Source organism: Rhinopithecus bieti, unplaced genomic scaffold (assembly GCF_001698545.2).
Source record: "Rhinopithecus bieti isolate Rb0 unplaced genomic scaffold, ASM169854v2 scaffold_52032, whole genome shotgun sequence".
NCBI lineage: Eukaryota > Metazoa > Chordata > Mammalia > Primates > Cercopithecidae > Rhinopithecus > Rhinopithecus bieti.
Window position 1 is genome coordinate 199,243 of NW_016821592.1, and position 17,502 is coordinate 216,744.

At 39.3% G+C, this 17,502-nt stretch overlaps 1 protein-coding gene and 1 long non-coding RNA gene across 3 annotated transcripts in view; one reads left to right on the top strand and one right to left on the bottom strand.

The window, feature by feature from the left end:
• LOC108520888 (uncharacterized) overlaps nucleotides 1-14,714 on the top strand; it is a 43,647-nt gene extending 28,933 nt beyond the window's left edge. The window contains exon 7 of one of the 2 annotated variants that reach the window (XR_001883051.1): nucleotides 14,629-14,714. This is a non-coding gene — a long non-coding RNA (uncharacterized LOC108520888). Of the gene's footprint in view, nucleotides 1-7,657; nucleotides 8,659-14,628 lie in introns of those variants that run through there. The other variant, XR_001883050.1, reaches the window with a different exon arrangement.
• ARHGEF33 (Rho guanine nucleotide exchange factor 33) overlaps nucleotides 1-16,258 on the bottom strand; it is an 88,421-nt gene extending 72,163 nt beyond the window's left edge. Inside the window, exons 1-2 of the mRNA XM_017860434.1 lie at nucleotides 16,135-16,258; nucleotides 10,293-10,365 (exon numbers count right to left, since the gene is read on the bottom strand). The gene's annotated coding sequence lies outside the window, so the exon portion shown is untranslated. The remainder of the gene's footprint in view (nucleotides 1-10,292; nucleotides 10,366-16,134) is intronic.
• Nucleotides 16,259-17,502: the final 1,244 nt, after the last annotated feature.

Consider the following 17,502-nt stretch of genomic DNA (forward strand, 5'->3'; position numbering starts at 1 on the left):
GGCTAACACAGTGAAACCCCATCTCTACTAAAATACAAAATTAGCCGGGCGAGGTGGCGGGCGCCTGTAGTCCCAGCTACATGGGAGGCTGAGGCAGGAGAATGGCGTGAACCCAGGAGGCGGAGCTTGCAATGAGTGGAGATGGCGCCACTGCCCACACAGCGAGACTCGGTCTCAAAAAAAAAAAAAAAAAAAATAGAAGAGAAGTGTTCCATCCCCCTGCCTCCAAACTGAATTACATACTTCTTTGTTCCAGGTAGTTAGATAGCAGTCCTGTTCTTCAGAATTTTTTTTTTTTTTTTTTTTTGAGACAGAGTCTTGCTCTGTCACCCAAGCTGGAATGCAGTGGCACAATCTTGGCTCACTGTAACCTCCACCTCCTAGGTATTTTTTTGTAGACATGGAGTTTCACTATGTTTCTCAGGTCATGTTGCCCTGATCTCGAACTCCTGGGTAAAAGTGATTTGCCCACCTGGGCCTCCCAAAGTGCTGGGATTACAGGCATGAACCACCACACCTGGCTTCTTCAGCATTTTTTAAAGTATGCGAGGAAAGACACTGAACAACCTCACTTGAAGTCTATTCTGGGACTGCTTAAGCATATGCTTGCTGTAAGGCAGTCAGTCCCTGTGCAGATTATGCTCTTTTCATCTTGCTCTGATGCCACTGGAAAATGATTCCTTTACCTGAAGACAAGTTGATCTAACAGGGTACACACACGCTGCCCCACACCATTTCCTGCCTTTAATGCTCTTCAGAGGGTCTTCCATTTTGATTTTTGGTAATGCAATCTGTGAACATTTTCATCAGGCTTCCCGCTGTAGAACTAAATAAAAGCGTTCCTCTAAGAGTCAGGAAGGCAGGGTACCTGCTGGCCCATGCAGTCTGGGAATAGAAGAATGCTAGACTGAGATCTAACCCTGACTTCTTACTGTGGGGCCTTAGGAAAGCCAGGTCCCCTCTCTTGGCTTCCATTTTCTCATCTGTAGTATGAGGAGGCTTTCAAAGTCCTAGTAGCTCTAAAATGCTGAGGCTAAAATTTAACAGGATAATTCCAAATATCACTCAGCAGTGTGGTAACAAGGTGATATCACAACCAATGGCCTCCCTTCCCCAGCCCTCCAGCCCCCAAAGCCTTCTGTAACTGTTCTTTTGTTTAATCCAAACAAATCATCACCTTACCCTAAGCTGAAATTATGCTAAACAATTCATCATTTCTCAATCCCTAGTATTTTCACTATGCAGTTTTACCTATGTTTCAGTATTCAGGTCTTTAAGGAAAGGAAACAAAACTTTTTTTCTTTCTTTCTTTCTTTTTCTGGCTAAATGAATGTCCCTGGTCACCCTTACATTTCTTTCCAACGAATACTGTCACTGGGCTGCTCCATGGTCCTGAAACTCAGTCTGTTGAAATCACATTGGTATCTTTAACCTCTCCAGACTCCCCCTTCAGGTTCCCCTAGCTCTGCCACCAGCACCACCACTGACCCACGCTCAAGACCCTGGAATGATTGCCTCTTATCCTAAAATCCACCAGTTGTGAAATCCTTACAAGTCTTCCTTGGTAAGGTTTCTTTCATTTTCTCCTTTGTTTTCATTGTCGCCTCTTTGGTTCAGCCCTGACTGCTTCATGCCTAAACATCTCTAGGAGCATCCTAGTTAGTTCATCCATCCTCTTCACTGCTACTACATTGTTTTCCTTTAAATGTCACTTAGATGATCTTTTGCTCCCGCTCAAAAACTGTAACAGGAGTTTCCTTTTTTCGTTTTTCTTTTTTTGATACAGTCTCACTGTGTCTCCCAGGCTGGAGTACAGTGGTGCGATCTCGGCTCACTGCCCACCTCTGCCTCTCAGGTTCAAGCAATTCTCCCTGCCTCAGCCTCCCAAGTAGCTGGGATTACAGGCACCCACCACCATGCCTGGCTAATTTTTGTATTTTTAGTAGAGATGCGATTTTGCCATACTGGCCAGGCTGATCTCAAACTCCTGACTTCAGGTGATCTGCCTGCCTCGGCCACCCAAAGTGCTGGGATGAAAGGAGTGAGCCACCGCACCCGGCCTGTTGTTTTGTCTTCATAAAATAAAATTGAGATCTCAAGGTCCTCCACAATGTCCCTGGCCCGCCCCTCCAGCCTCATTTCTGATGTGTAGGAGGTCTGCCAGCCGCCTCAGCCTTGTTCGCCACTTGGATTCCTACTTTGTCTCTCCCTCTCCCTGCTGCGTGGTCTGCCCCACTGCAATGGACAAATCCTTACTCATTCTCCAAAGTCTAATGCAGGCCCATTCCCTCTCTAGAACTTTCCCCTTCAATCCAATAGGAAATTATCTTTCCTTTCTTGGAATAACTATAAAACTCAATAGGAATCAAAACAAATTTTTCTACTGTTATTCATTTTATGTAAATAATCTCATTTTCTAAGTTAATTGTAAACTTCGTTGAGAAAAGAGGCTATTTTTTCCACCTCTTATTATCCCTGGTACATAGGATATATTCTAACATAGAGTAGAAGTTCAATAAAGGCTTGTTGACAAAGACACTACACTGTCCTAAACACTGGCAGTGGTAACTATCTAGCAAATAATCCCCCTCAACTAACGAATTATTGATAATTAATTGATAAGGTGTTCTCGCATCTAAAAATCATGGATGTAGAGATTAAGGGAGAAATAATTGGTAGAAGAAAATCCAGACTGGGAGAGTAGAACAAAAGGATTTAGTGTTCTATTTAGGCCCTAAAGGACATTTGCAGGGTTACAGGGTCATAAAATAGGATGATCTGCAATAGCTTAGCCCTTGTTATATATATTAGATTCTCATGTTTTAAATTTAGAAACAAACTCAATCCTTTTCTTCCTTCACCCACTTGGGAATGCACCTTAGAATCCTCACTGCCTGGTGTTTGTCCACTTCTTTCCTTTTAACACCTGGAGGGCTTGCCTTTGGCTCCTAGTGTCTGCCATTCATCTGTTCCTGAATGCTCCTGTCTCCAAAACAAATTATGTGATGGGCTTTGAATGAGCCAGTAGATGCAGAATAAATCTAAAAAAACAAAAAAAATCCATCCCTTAAAAATAGTATTTCCAGCCTAGTCCTTGCATCTTTAACTCCTTCCTATACATTTTTTAGCTTAGGTCCTTCCTTTAGCATGTGGTATAAATCTGGATGTAAAATTCACATGCAAAACAGATCCCTGCTTCTTAAAATCCTGTAAATTCAGTTATCATAGTTAAGTTTTAATGTACTGTTAATTGTCCACTGGTAAAAATTAAATAAATAAGTAGATGCAATACATTTGAGAAGTCATTAAAATGTTTAAAAGACTGTTTGGAATCATAGAAGCCCAGAGAAGCTGATTTGTGGAAATCCTGGGCTATAAGGAGTGTGAGGAGGAAGAGCTAGGTTGAACCTCGAGCTATGATTTATCTCCACTAAGACCTATTTCTTTCCTATCTCTTGGCAACTTCAGAGTCTTCTCAAATTGACAATATCCTCCTGCCCGACATCAAGGACAAAAAAGATCTATGGTCTCTGCTTAAATGTCACTTTATTAGAAAGGCCTTCTTTGACACATACATGTAAGAGAGGAGTCCTGGCCTCTATGCCCTATCTCCCTTTCACTGCTTTATTTTTCTCCACAACATTTACCAATCATATGATAATGTTATATATTTCTTTGCTCATTGACCATCTTGGCTTATCAGCGCCACCTCATGAGGGCTTGGACATTTTTGTTCACTCTGTATTCCCCAAGACCTAAACCAGTGTCTAGCACAGAATAGGCCTTGAATAAATAGGTGCTGAATAAATGAATAAAGCAATCTCACAGTTCGGAAGGACCAAACGAAACAAAACTGCACCCATCACAACTCCTTGCAATATGGGCTAAGGAATCAGCGTAGAGTGGTAAAGAAAATCAAACAGAAAGATTATACAGAGATCAGCCAGCCAAGCCCTGTCACTTTACAAATACAGAAAACGAGATCCAGAGAGGATAAGTGACTTGGCCAAGTCATAAGCTCCTGTTTTGACAGAAAAAATAAAATGATTCACTATAGAGTCCCAATTTCTTATATACATATGATGATTATGGAATCGGATAACACGTCTTTCATCTCAGTGAGGCAGGCCTCAGAAGTAAGTGGTATAAAATGGCTGTCAGGTCAGATGCCTTGCCCAAATATATCAGCTTCACTGCCTGTCATCAACATTATGACTCTATTCCTTTGAATCTTGAGATATTTTTAAAAACACACTTTAATCTGTTCTCGGCTAATACTTCAGTCAGTTGAGAGCAACACCAAGAGCCACGCTAGTTGTTAATAGGGAGTAGAAATGGAGAATTTGAGTTTGAAGTCTGGAAGATGTGAATTAAAATCCCAAGTCCATGGTTTAAATAGCTGGTTGACCTTGGGAAAATTACTTATCCTCTCTGAGTCTGCTAGCTCAGTCTGGAATGACCGTAAGTCTCTAGTGGTGATTATTGCTATGCTTTGCAGTTTAGTCGTAGTACAAAGCTGGAAGCTCAGCTCTAGCCTGAGATCAGTAGAGATAAGAGAACAAGCAAATGCAGAAGTCTCCTGAGGAGTCCAGATATAAAGGTCTTACAGGATAGGGATGTGTTAGCTTCCAAGGTCTGAAGCACCGAGCTCAGAAGTGAGCCCCACCGGGAGCTGGTTACTGCTGCAGCTGTCAGAATGGAGTGCTCCCATCCACAGCGCAGCCTCAGCCCAGCAGTGGGTAGGAAGGGAGCTCACCAGCAACCAGCTGCTTGGCAACTCTGGGCCTAAAGTTGGGGTTAGAGTGGGATGGAGGAGCTGCCCTGGCACCAATTTATCAGAGGTGCTAAAACATCCCTGGAAATGTGAGAGGGAGAAAACTAGATTTAGATTTATCAGGATTTCTCTTCAGGATAGTCTCTTGTGTGATTGAATGGTATGCTTCCTTCTGGCAGTTTTACTGATCATGAAAAAGTAAGAAAACTAAATAAATAAAAAGAAAGAAATGCTTCGATAAGCCCCTTGAGGGCTGGTGTGTGTGTGTGTGTGTGTGTGTGTGTGTGTGTGTGTGTGTGTGTGTGTTTGGGGTGAGAGTAGGGTATCCTAAATACAGGTTTGAATAGCAACACATGGTCACCAAAAAGCCTTTAGCCTTCAAAGAAGACAGTCTGGTTTTCTTGCGGGATTTTCATTTTGCTGAGTGGTGTAGCCAGTGTGAGGTCAGAGCTGAACTTTACTGATCCTGGACAGGAAGCTGAGCTGAGTACTGCTCTCAGGAGCCTCCTCTTCCACCCTTCCTCCAGGAAGAGATCACCCTCTCTTCATTCAAGTGTGAGATATTGAAAGAAAATCCGTTTAAGCAAGTGCCTTACTTTTGCTCTGCCTCAGGTATCTTAATTCAGCTCTGTCTGTGGGACCTTAATCTCAAATCTCAGAAACCCCATCTCACTAACTCCACCTCGTCGGCTCTGCAAATCACTACCTCCCCATATCCTGTGGGACTGCTCCTCTAATCAGAATCTGGAGAGGTTGTCTGGGTGGAGTTCCTGGTGTGTCCCTGTAGCCAGTTAGACATTTGTTGATATGATTTTGCTTCTTGTAACAGCTAGTGACTGGACTAACTGAATTTACTTGGTTTGTTCCTCTATTTCAGAGTAATTAAAATGAAACTTTATAGTAGTTAGTATATGTGATATACATGTGTAGATGATCACAGTTCATGCCTTTCACCAAACACTTTCATGCCTCTATGCCTTTGTTCCTCCCATCTTCTATCCCTCAAATATCTTTCTTTATCTAATGAAATACTTCTCATCCTTCAGGGCTCAATTCAAGCACCTCTTTCTCTATGAAGCTTGCCCCTGTCCTCTAAGTCATAATTAGTCAATCCCTCTTCTACTACATTCTCAAACTGCATTATTAATATTTCTTCCTGCCAGGAATTATAGGCAATAGTCTCTACGTATTTACTTATTTATTTTTTGAGATGGGCTCTTGTTCCGTTGCCCAAGCTGGAGCGAATGCAGTGGTATAATCCTAGCTCACTGCAGCCTCAATCTCCAGGGCTCAAGCAACCTTCCTACCTCAGCCTCCCAAGTAGCTGGGACTACAGGTGCACACCACCACACCAGACTAATTTTAAATTATTTTTTGTAGAGGCGAGGGCTCGCTTTCTTGCCCAGGCTGGTCTTGAACTCCTTGGCCTCAAGCAGTCCTCCCCCATCAGCCTTCCAAAGTGCTAGGATTACAGTCATGACCCACCGTGCCGTTTCATATTCATATCCATTGTATCTGGCAGGTAATGATTTTTTTTAATTTCTTTTTTTTAAATCCACAAATTATAATTGTATATATTTAGAAAGCATAGTGCAATGTTATGATATATGTATTCAACATAGAACAAGTAAATCAAGCTAATTAGCCTACCTGTCACCTCATATATTTGTCATTGTTGTAGTGAGGACATTTCAAATTTATTCCCTTAGCAATTTTGAAATACACAATATATTAACTAAAGTCAGCCTGTTATGCAATAGATCTCAAAAATGTATTCCTCCTGTCTTACTGAAAAGTGTACACTTTGACCAACATGTCTCCATTCACCCACCCACCCCCAGCCTCTGGAAACCATCATTCTACTCTTGACTTCCATGAGTTTGACTATTTAGATTCCACATATAAGTGAGCTCATGTAGTATTTGCTGTTTGGCGCTGGCTTATTTCTCTGAGCATAACATCTTATGATCCTAGAGTGCTGGACTTGAAGCCTCAGAATAAACATGGCATATCTCCTTATAGTAGCAATTTTACTCTTCATATTAGCATTTTACTTTTTATACTAACAATTTTACTTAATTTTCAGCAATTAAAAAATTATCAAATATTTTTAATATTCAGATACTTTATGGAGGGGAGTGCAAAATTAGCTGGACTTTTAAAGATAACTACATTTAAATCATTTGTTCACATTCCTCTGACATGCGAACTATTTGCAGTGGGCACTCAACACAAGTTTGAGTTGAATTTAATTTCAGGAGATGTTTATAATCAATTATTGCTTTCCCTAAAAAACCCCACAGAACTTTTATTTATTCATATTAATAGCAAGAAGACCATTCTTTTTTAAAAAAAATTAATGAGCTAGAAAAGGCAAACTGGAAAAATCAATGTTATTTCACCTAAATTGTAAATTTTGGTTTAACAAAGCTCACTATTTAAACATGCCTGAGAAACCTTTCAGAGCACTACCCTTTGGCAAAGACCAAATGATTCTTTGTATTTAAAAAAATTTTCATAAGATACGTTATACACATAAAATAACATATGCAATACATGCACAGTTTACTTTTCCAAGTCTTTACGGTATCTGATAAGTAAAAAATTTAACGGAATAATAAATAATATTTATCCAGTGAAATATCCTTGAGACTTTATGAAGCCACTGCCAAGAAGTAGGGCGTAAAACTACTATTTTCCTTTTTTTAAGTATATCAGGTTAAGTACAGCCAAATAGAAATGAATCAGCTATGATGTTATCTGCAAGCCTTGCTTTATACTACATTGCTTTCAAATCTCAATTATAAAAGCAATACATGCTTAATGTAGAGATGTTAAAAGCCTGACCCACTGGACCCTCTTTTTCCTTCCTGCTCATTGTAGGTGGAAGGATCAATAGGAAGTCACATGGCCCATCTGAAGCACCTGGAAGACAACAGAGGGCATGACAGTGGCTAAATCAGGAGCGAGCGATCCACCTTGAGTGACTGACACTAGCTTGCCTGTGCATGGGACTTACTGCAGCCAAGGAGTCAATGTGCTGCCCAAATTTTGTGTTTGACATATACCCCTTTTATCTCATACAGTTTCAGAACTTTATTCTCCCAACTTCCTTTGTAAAAGCAATGGCTTTCCCATCAATTCCATTTTATTTTAGCAATATATATTTTAAACAATATATCAGGTAGTCAATGATCCCCTTCAAAATCAGAATCCAATGGTCTTATCTACTTTTTATACCTTATTCCATCATCCGAATTATTATTCCCATGATGATTTATTTAGCCATGCACTAATATAGACTTTCTGCCCACCGATGAAAGTCTTGATCAAAATCATTCCATGACTCCTGAAGTTCAAATGTCCTAAATCAACAGAAAAACCCCTTTGAGTTCTGGCTTCTGCCCAGCTCTGCAGACTCATCTTTAGTCGCTCCCATACACACTGGGCTCCTATCACAAAGACAGTCATGGTTCCCCATCTATTCTAGCCTCTGGGGTTGTTCCCTGTATGGACATCCTTCCCCTGCACCAGCCTAGCTGTCAAACTCCTAATGTCCTTCAAAATTTTGTGCAAATGTCATTCTTCCCTGTCTTTCTTGATATGTCCCAGGAGAGTTAAGCCCTGTTTTTCTGTGCTGTAGTATAGCATCTCGTCTACACTTCCATTATAGTATTTCTATCAAACTATACATTTAAAAGTCTCACTTCTACAAGATCGGGGTCCATACTCTCAAGGTTTCCACAAATCCTTAAATTATAGGCAAAATTGTATAGGTTCATTTTCTTCTTGGGAAAGAGTTCAGAGCTCACAGCAGTCTCTCAAAGGAGTCTATAACTACTCTCTCAAAAATAAACTTAGAAACCACTGCACTAGATTGTGAGTCCCTGGGAAACAGAGAGTGAGTTCTAGAGTTCTTTGAGTCTCTGCAGATAGATGCCTAATGTTAGCTGAATGAGCATTTCAGTTATTGTTTAGAGGTAGATGCTTATTCTAGTAAAGATATATAGTAAATTCAACCTCCTCTGTTTTTTTATTTAAGTAGATAAAAAGTGTGATTCTGTGAAAAGTATGGATATTTTTCATACATTCAAGTGTGATACTGTGAAAATCCTTCCATATCTTTCTCCTGCCAAATGTACGATGAAAAGTACACTGGGTTGGGCCAGGTGTGTTGGCTCCTGCCTGTAATCCCAGCACTTTCGGATGCCGAGATGGACGGACCACTAGGTCAGGAGTTTGAGACCAGCCTGACCAATATGATGAAACCCCATCTCTACTGAAAATACAAAAATTAGCTGGGCGTGGTGGTGTGCGCCTGTAGTCCCAGCTACTCAGGAGGCTGAGGCAGAAGAATCACTTGAACCCGGGAGGCGGAGGTTGCAGTGAGCCAAGATTGTGCCACTGCACTCTAGCCTGGGTGACAGAGCGAGACTCAGTCTCAAAAGAAGAAAAAAAGAAAATTACGCTAGGCAAAAAGAAAGATATGGAAGGATTTATACCAAACTACTAACAGTGGTTATGCTTGGAAAGAGTAATGGGGTTAGAGGTAGGACGGGCTTTTAAATCTTACTTAAACTCTTCTGTCATGATCGTGTTTGTATTTTATTTTACAATGAGCACTTTTGGGTTTTGAAATTTAAAAATAATGTTTTAAATTATGAGACTTTTTTCTTAAGTGTGTCAGACATCTAGCTTCGAATCCCAGCTCTGCTACTTATTTCGTTTTAGGACTTGGGAAAGTTAATCTTCCTAAGCCTATGCTCCCTCAACTGTCAAGCGGGCATAATGGTTACCTAGCCCACATGGTTATTAAGTGACAAAGCCCAGCATGAAGTAGGAACTCAGAATACATCACTTCAATGGAAAGTAAATGTGATCTGTTTTTCGCAATCATCAAAGACATCCAAAATAGAACTTAATTAAAACATAGTGTGACTGAGCACAATGGCTCACACCTGTAATTCCAGCACTTTCGGAGGCCAAGGCAGGCAGATCACTTGAGGTCAGGAGTTCAAGACCAGCCTGGCCAACATGGTGAAACCCTGTCTCTATAAAATTTCAAAAATTAGCTGGGCATGGCGGCGTGAGCCTGTAATCCCAGCTACTCAGGAGGCTGAGGCAGGAGGATTGCTTAAACCTGGAAGGCAGAGGTTGCAGTGAGCTGAGATCATATCATTGCACTCCTGGGCGACAGAGCAAGACTCTGTATAAACAAAACAAAACAAAACAAACAAACAAAAACATAGTTCATTCTTGTCTCAATGCTATAAGCATTCATATATGCAATCAACTGATGCAACATAGCTGGTTTAGAAGGTGGCTATTTGCCCTTTCTGCTAGCTAATTAAGTCATCTCACAATTAGTTTATTTGATGGTTATCCAACCACGAAGTGTTATAAAATTCTATAAAGAAATTTATAATACTTCTGCTTCAAGAATGATCACTGGTTTAAGCTAAGCTCTCAGTTTGCCTGTGTTCTTATTAGAAAACAGTTCTTTGCAATTTTCACTCACCTCGTGCCCTGTCTCCACTGGGAGACATCACAGCATGTTTTTCGAAGTCTTCTTCTTGTTTTCTCTAGAAGTTCTGTAAAAAACAAAATGCCATTGATAATGATAGCTACCTTGCATTTTATCCATCATTTTTTTCCCATAATTTTGTAATTAAAAGTTCTTATTATATATACAATTCACTGTTGTTAAAAATTTCTAATAGGTAAAAAACATATACAGTAAAAAAGTAAAAGTCTTTGTTTCTTTTAGTCTTTTAATTTTTAAGTCACTTGGTATTGAGTAAGTACAATCACCTCAGTATTCATATGTTTGGGGGACTCATAAAATAAATTTCTATGTATTTAAAAACATAGCTGGAGAACTCCAACATGGCTTAGGGGGTGTTGCTGAATCAGAAGAGTTCAAAGCAGTTGATGCGACCTTAAAATATTGAAAGCCACAAATCTAGAGTCTTTTCTAATATTCCACATTAAATCACCTACTTCAAGTGACATGTGTTTGTAATAGGTTTTTCTTTAGGGCCCAATTGAAGTGATCTATACTCAAAATTAAGAACAAATCTATTTAGAAAACATTCTGTGATTTATATAATTTTTGCTGTAGTACAGGCAGTTTGGCCAATTCACCGAATCTTCCTGGACTTTGGTTTCCTGCCCTGTATGATTGGCTTACTAATACTCGCCTCACAGTGTGGATGTGAAGATTCAGGGACATGAAGCCTGGAGGGAGGGAGACTGGATATAGAGTGCGGGGAGGGGCAAAGCCTTACTTGGTCACCTTTTGTCATTTTATCAAGAGGCCTTTATCCTGGGTGAATCTGTTTATTCCCAGCTTGGCTTGCTCTTTTTTTCCTTTAACTTAACAGATTTTTTTTTTTCTTAAGAGATTACTTTTATACATAATGCTGTACTTTGTCTAAAGGAATATGAGGCCATGTAAGGCCTGATACTGGCTCTGACAGACACTTCGAGTTGCCACCCAGGATTCATTCTCCTCTTTTTTTTTTGGAAACCCAGTTAGAAGACTGTATTCCCCCTCTTCCTCACAGCTAAGTGTAACCATGAGACTAGATTTCTACCCATGCAATACAAGGAGAAACACTGAGTGACCACTGGGAAGTTTCCTAAAAGGGAGAACACACCTTTTTTCCCCATCCCTCATTCTTGCTGGCTGAACACCAGTGAGATAGGTGGAGACCTAGCAACATTTTTGGACCAAGAGGTGATATACTAAGGATGGCAGAAGAGCAAGATGAGAGGAACCTGGGTGCCTCACACCAAGGAACTCATCTAACAGCACTGGACTGCCTACCTTTGTGGGTTTTTTTGTTTGTTTGTTTGTTTTTAATGTAAGAGGGAAATACACTTCTAGCTTGTTTAAGCCTCTATTCTTCCCACCTCCCCCCCAACCCCGGCATATACACATTAACCCAATCCTTACTGATATGCTGGTCTTCTAGCAAGCTATCCAGAGCCCAAAAGCAAAAAAAAAATTTTTTTTTTTAATAAAAGGCAGGTTTTTCTCTCTGAAGCCCAGGCTGGAGTGCAGTGGTGTGATTGTGGCTCATTGCAGCCTCAACCTCCTGGGCTCAAGCAATCCTCCTGCCTCAGCCTCTGAGTAGCTGGAACTACAGGTGCATGCCACCATGCCTGGCTAATTTTTTGTTTTTGTTTTTTGTTTCTGGTAGAGATGGGGTTTTGCCATGTTGCCCAGGCTAGTCTTGAATTCCTGGGCTCAAGCGATCCCAGTGTCTCTGCCTCCTAAAGTGTTGGGATCACAGATATGAGCCAGCCTGGCAAGAACGATTTTTAATTCTGGAAAGTTTTCTCATATTTCCTTGGAGCCTACGTGTGCTTTCTGCTTATTAACAACAAAGACTTCAGAAGTCTTCCCACTCCAGTCCTTGTTTGTGCCCTGTCTCCCTTGAATTGCCTACATTTTAGATACCACTCACTCATTTGAGCTCCTCAGATAGAAACCTGGAAAACAAGGCAACTCAGTTGGGGAAAAAAAGAAAGAAAGTTTGGCTAAAATTAAGTTTTTAGGGGTTTAAACAGAGTTCACATGCATTCAACAAGTATTTAATAAGCATATACCATATAAAAGGCATTGTACCAGGTGTTGGGAGAAATGCAAGGATGTCATTGTTTCTGCTTCCAGTCTAGTAGGGAAGACGAGACACACAAATAACTGTAACATGTCATGGATTGTGACAAATGAAAAACAAAAGTGTAAAGTGCCTAAAATTTTCAGAGAAAAGATGCATTCCCTTGTGGAGATTAGAGAAAGCTTCATTAAGAAGATAGGATTTGAGCCAAGCTTTGCACGATATGTAGAAATGGTCAAAAGGTGATCACCAGAGGGGCCAGCCACAGTGGCTCACACCTGTAATTCCAGCATTTTAGGAGGCTGAGGTAGGTGGATCGCTTGAGCTCAGGAGTTCGAGGCCAGCCTGGCCAACATGGTGAAACTCTGTCTCTACTAAAAATACAAAAACTTGGTGGCAGGTCTCCGCTCTCAGGAGGCGGAGGCAGGAGAATCGCTTGAACCCAGGAGGCAGAGGTTGCAGTGAGCCGAGACTGTGCCACTGCACTCCAGCCTGGCAACAGGGTGAGACCCTGTCTCAAAAAAAAAAAAAAAAAAAAAGAGGATTACCAGAGGAACAAAGCACAAGGCCTAGGTGGACTTAGGAACCCTAGGGAGCAAGGAAGGTAGAGTAGAAGATGAGGTTAGACAGGTAGATTGGGGGCAGATAGAGGGCCTTAAATCTCTTCTTTGGAGCTTGCTCTGCAGTGGAGAGAATGAGTCATTGAAAATGTTTAAGCAGAGGTATAACAAGATCACATATCTCTGGTAAGAAGATGACTTTGTGGCACGGTAGAGGAAAGAGCAGCTGCAAAGAGGCCAGTGAGCAGGCACCTTTAATAACGCAAGTAAAAGATGATGATGACCTGAATTAGGGAAGTGACTCTTAGAAAGGAAAGGAGGGCACAGATAGAAGTAACATTTCAAAGGTTGCTCCATGAGCCAAACGTATGCTTCACCCAAGAAAAAGAGTTGGATATTCACTCTCAGATTCAGAAGGAGGAAATATGTCCATAAGATAATTTTTAAAATTACTCTAAACTTATTTGAACCAGGAGACTAAAAGGAGGCTGAATATGCTATAATAATGAACTTGTTGGTTCTACAATTTTAGCAGAACCTTAACTTTTGTTTTTCCCATATGTCAGTTGGGGGTGCACTGACTAACTCTGCTACGAGATGGGGAAAGCACATTAAAAAAATATCTCAAAAAAGAAATACAGCCATCCTTTCTTTCCCATTGTTCATCCTTTGCCCAGGTGTTAAGGTACTTAGCAGATGTCAGTTAGGTTTTTCCCCAGTTATCTATTCACCCACCTTTAGGCATCATCTCTACCCACCCCACCTACTCACACACTCCATAAGAAACCCAATGAAAATTTATGAGGAGGAGATTTTTTAGAGAGCGTAAGAATTTTCCAGTATTTGCTTCTTTATTGCTCGCTAAAACCATGCCAGCATAGCCTGGGGAAAGGTGGAAAGGGCTGGCATTGCCCCATATAAGGGAATTATATCCTCAAATCATTTGAGATAAGTAGGCCCCAAAGACAAATCCACAACAGTTACTCCCTCATTCTCAGGAAATAAATTCTAGAGATTTCTTCAAATGAGTACATTTGAGAATCTGATTAGCTGCCACTTTCTCTTTTTCTGATTATTTTAGGAAGCCTCAAACAGATGTTAATACTTACTACCCTGTCTTTTTGTCAATAAAGGCACGAACAGACCACAAAATAATCACGAACATAACAATCAGAAGAGTGCTTCCTGTAATATTAGCATTTATGATTTGTTTTGTTCATCTTGTTTGGGGCATTCAAAGTGCTTTACAAATAACAAAATGAGGGTTTTTTTCTGTCCGTGATTCCCAAGGTGATTCCTGGCACTCTCATAAGGAACAAGTGATTAGTCAAGTCCTTGGGGCCCAGCAGCAGTAATGTGATGCATGTTGGTTAAACTATGTTTCACACTCATGTAAATTGCATGTGTGGCGGGGTGGGGAATCTTCCACACTGTCCTTGAGAAGATTAGCAAGAATTATGAACTTAAAGATTCTTACATTTATAAAAATCCAAAGAGAAATATTGAACAAATCATACTCCAGTCCTAAAATCAAAATCTAAGGATCTTAACCTGTGGTCCCAGGAACAGGGTTTCAGGTCACCTGTAATTCTCCTGAAATTGTATGCAAAATTTTGTGTGATTATACCTTTTTTTTTTTTTTTTTTTTTTTTTTTTTTTTTTTTTGCAGAAATGGTGGACTGGTTTCTGAAGATTCTAAAAGCAATTCTTGACACCAAAAAGGTTAAGAACTGCTGTCATTAAAGAAAAAGAAAGGAAGGAAGAAGGAGGGAGGAAGGGAGGAAAGGAGAGAGGAAGGGAAGGAGGAAGATCAGTTGATCTCTGTATCCACACTGCTTAGTTTATTACTGGCCTGCTACGTTGAAGTACACCCTTATACACAGAGAAAAGGGAAGGTAAATAAAGGGAATTAAGAAAAAGTTAAGAATAAGGCCAGGCATGGTGGCTCATGCCTGTAATCCCAGCACTTTGGGAGGCTGAAGTGGGAAGACTGCTTGAGATCAGGAGGTCAAGACCAACCTGGGCAACATGACAAAACCCCACCTCTACAAAAAATACAAAAATTAGCCAGGTGTGGTGGTGTACACCTGTGGTCGCAGCTACCTATGGGGGCTGAGGTGGGAGGATCGCTTGAGCCCAGGTGATAAAGTGAGACCTTGTCTAGAAAAAGAAAAGAGAAGAAAAAAAACACAATAGTATGATCATCTTCTTTCAAAAGCCTCTGAGTTTTCAAATGAGTTTAGATTGCATTTTCAGAGCCCATGGTATGAAAAATGTAGACATTAATTAATTGTTTGTGAAAATGTTTAGAATAAATATTAATCAAAACTTTTTTATCTAGCATAAATTTCTGATCATTATGTTGAATCCTTCAGAAGTAGCCTTCAATGAAATAGCTATTCCATTTACAGCAATATGATTTTGTATTAAAAGGGGCTATTAAAAATATAAAAGGGTGATATAAAGAGAGATTTCTACATATTCAGAATACTATTTCAGCATACAAAAACTCACATAATTCCAATACTAATTATAACAGAATGCTATTCTCACTTAAGTAAAGACAGTGTTTAAGTGAAACTCAGTTCTTCTCATTACACACCAAAGCCCCATGAAGTGCTTAGAATTAGGTTTCACCAATAAAGCCCCCATGTAATTAATCAGTACACATTTCCAATCAGGATGTGTTTTTTGTTCTGTACATAGAGGAGTGAATGCTGAAGATTCCTCTATTCTTTTTCTGTGTTAGAAAGGAATAAACCAATCTCCCTCCATCCCTAATCTTTTTCATTCTTTAATTATTCTTAATCCCAAAGAGGCATGTCCATGTCAGATTTATGCTACCTAGCATCCTTTCTTTAAGACTGTTCTCAAAATTTAACTCAGCTTCAACTATATTAATATGCAGAACAACTTCAGTCTCCAGTTTACTGATAACCTGCAAAGCGCAGTTAAGACATAATATAAAAATTAAGCAAGGAAATAAATGAAGGTTTTACAAATTGTTATAACTTTTAAATAGAAGTTATTTCTTTGAATGGCTACCTTAAATGAATGTTAGCATATATCGAATTTAAATTAGTGCACCATATGGTAAGGATTGATGGGTTTTCATCTCTTATAAAATTGTTTCCCCTTTCAGTGCCCCTTAAAGCATATAAAAGCGCATACTTACCCCATGTTGCTTGCGGTGGTTATATCATCCTCAGATCAAGGCTTATCTGGGTTCTGAATTAACTTAAAGGTTATAAAAAGAAGCAGTAGAGAGGTTTGACTTCCCCTGAAACGAGACCGTAGTATGCTAACCAGGCTTTTAAATGATGAAAACTAGTGTCTCTTCTAATTATATAAGCTCCAGGTCAAATTCTAGCATCAACTAATCAAATAACTGAACTGCATTTAGTTTCAATGAGTAAAAGGAAGAAACCCATTTAGGAGGAATATCTTTGGTATATTAGAAAATTGAAAAGTTGTACATTGAAAAGTTATTAATATAGCAATACAAGTTAAATATTTTAAGAGTAAAATGTATATCTTGCTGCCTTAAATAAATAGAAAAAAATTAGGGAAAATTTAGTTTGCAGCAAAACAGATACTTTTCTATATTTTCCAGAAGTTTTTGAATTTAAATTATATGTCCTGGTCCCTGAAAACATCTTCTCACCTTATCTTAACTTGTCCAGTATTTATCTCTTCATAAATTTCCATATAATAATAATATTTAATTCTAAAGCCATGCCAGCTAATGTTAAGCAACATATGCAAAAATGTCCAATTCTTAAAATCTATCTTTGAAAACTTAACAAATAGGGTGTTTTGAAATTAACCATGAGGCTATTATTATGAGAAACTAACAAAATGCTATTTTATTTTAACATTTTAGAAGACATTGCAACCAAATTTGTGCCAGTACAGCAAAAAATAAAAATATACATTTTTTGGCAATGATATATTGAGAAATACAAATATTCAGAAGATTTTGAATAGAGAAATATGACAAAGAAGTTATGTATTGCATACACTATTTTTGTCAGTTTTAGAATATAGAGTTTCAGCAAAAAAATTCAGGTCTTTATTGTAATTTTTAAAATGTAGTTGACATATACTGCTCTGGAAATGTTTAAATTATTTTATGTAAAAAGTAAAGAGGTTTTCTGGACATAGAATATATGACAACACACAGATCTACTTTTTCAGAAATTGAGACATAATTTACATATCATACATAAAATTTGTCCCTGTAAAGTGAACAATTCAGTGGTTTTTAGTATATTTTCAAGACTGTGTCTAATTCTAGAAACCTCTGTCTAATTCTAGAAACCTCATGCCTCCCAATCCCTTCCTCCCCTGGCAACCACTAATCTATTTTCTGTCCCTAAGGATTTACCTATTCAGAGCATTTCACATAAATGGAATCATACAATATGTGGCCTTTTGTGACTGGCTCCTTTTACTTAGTACAATGTTTGTTTGTTTGTTTGTTTGTTTGTTGTTTTTAAGATGAGGTTTGGCTCTGTCACCCAGCCTGGAGTGCAGTGGCATG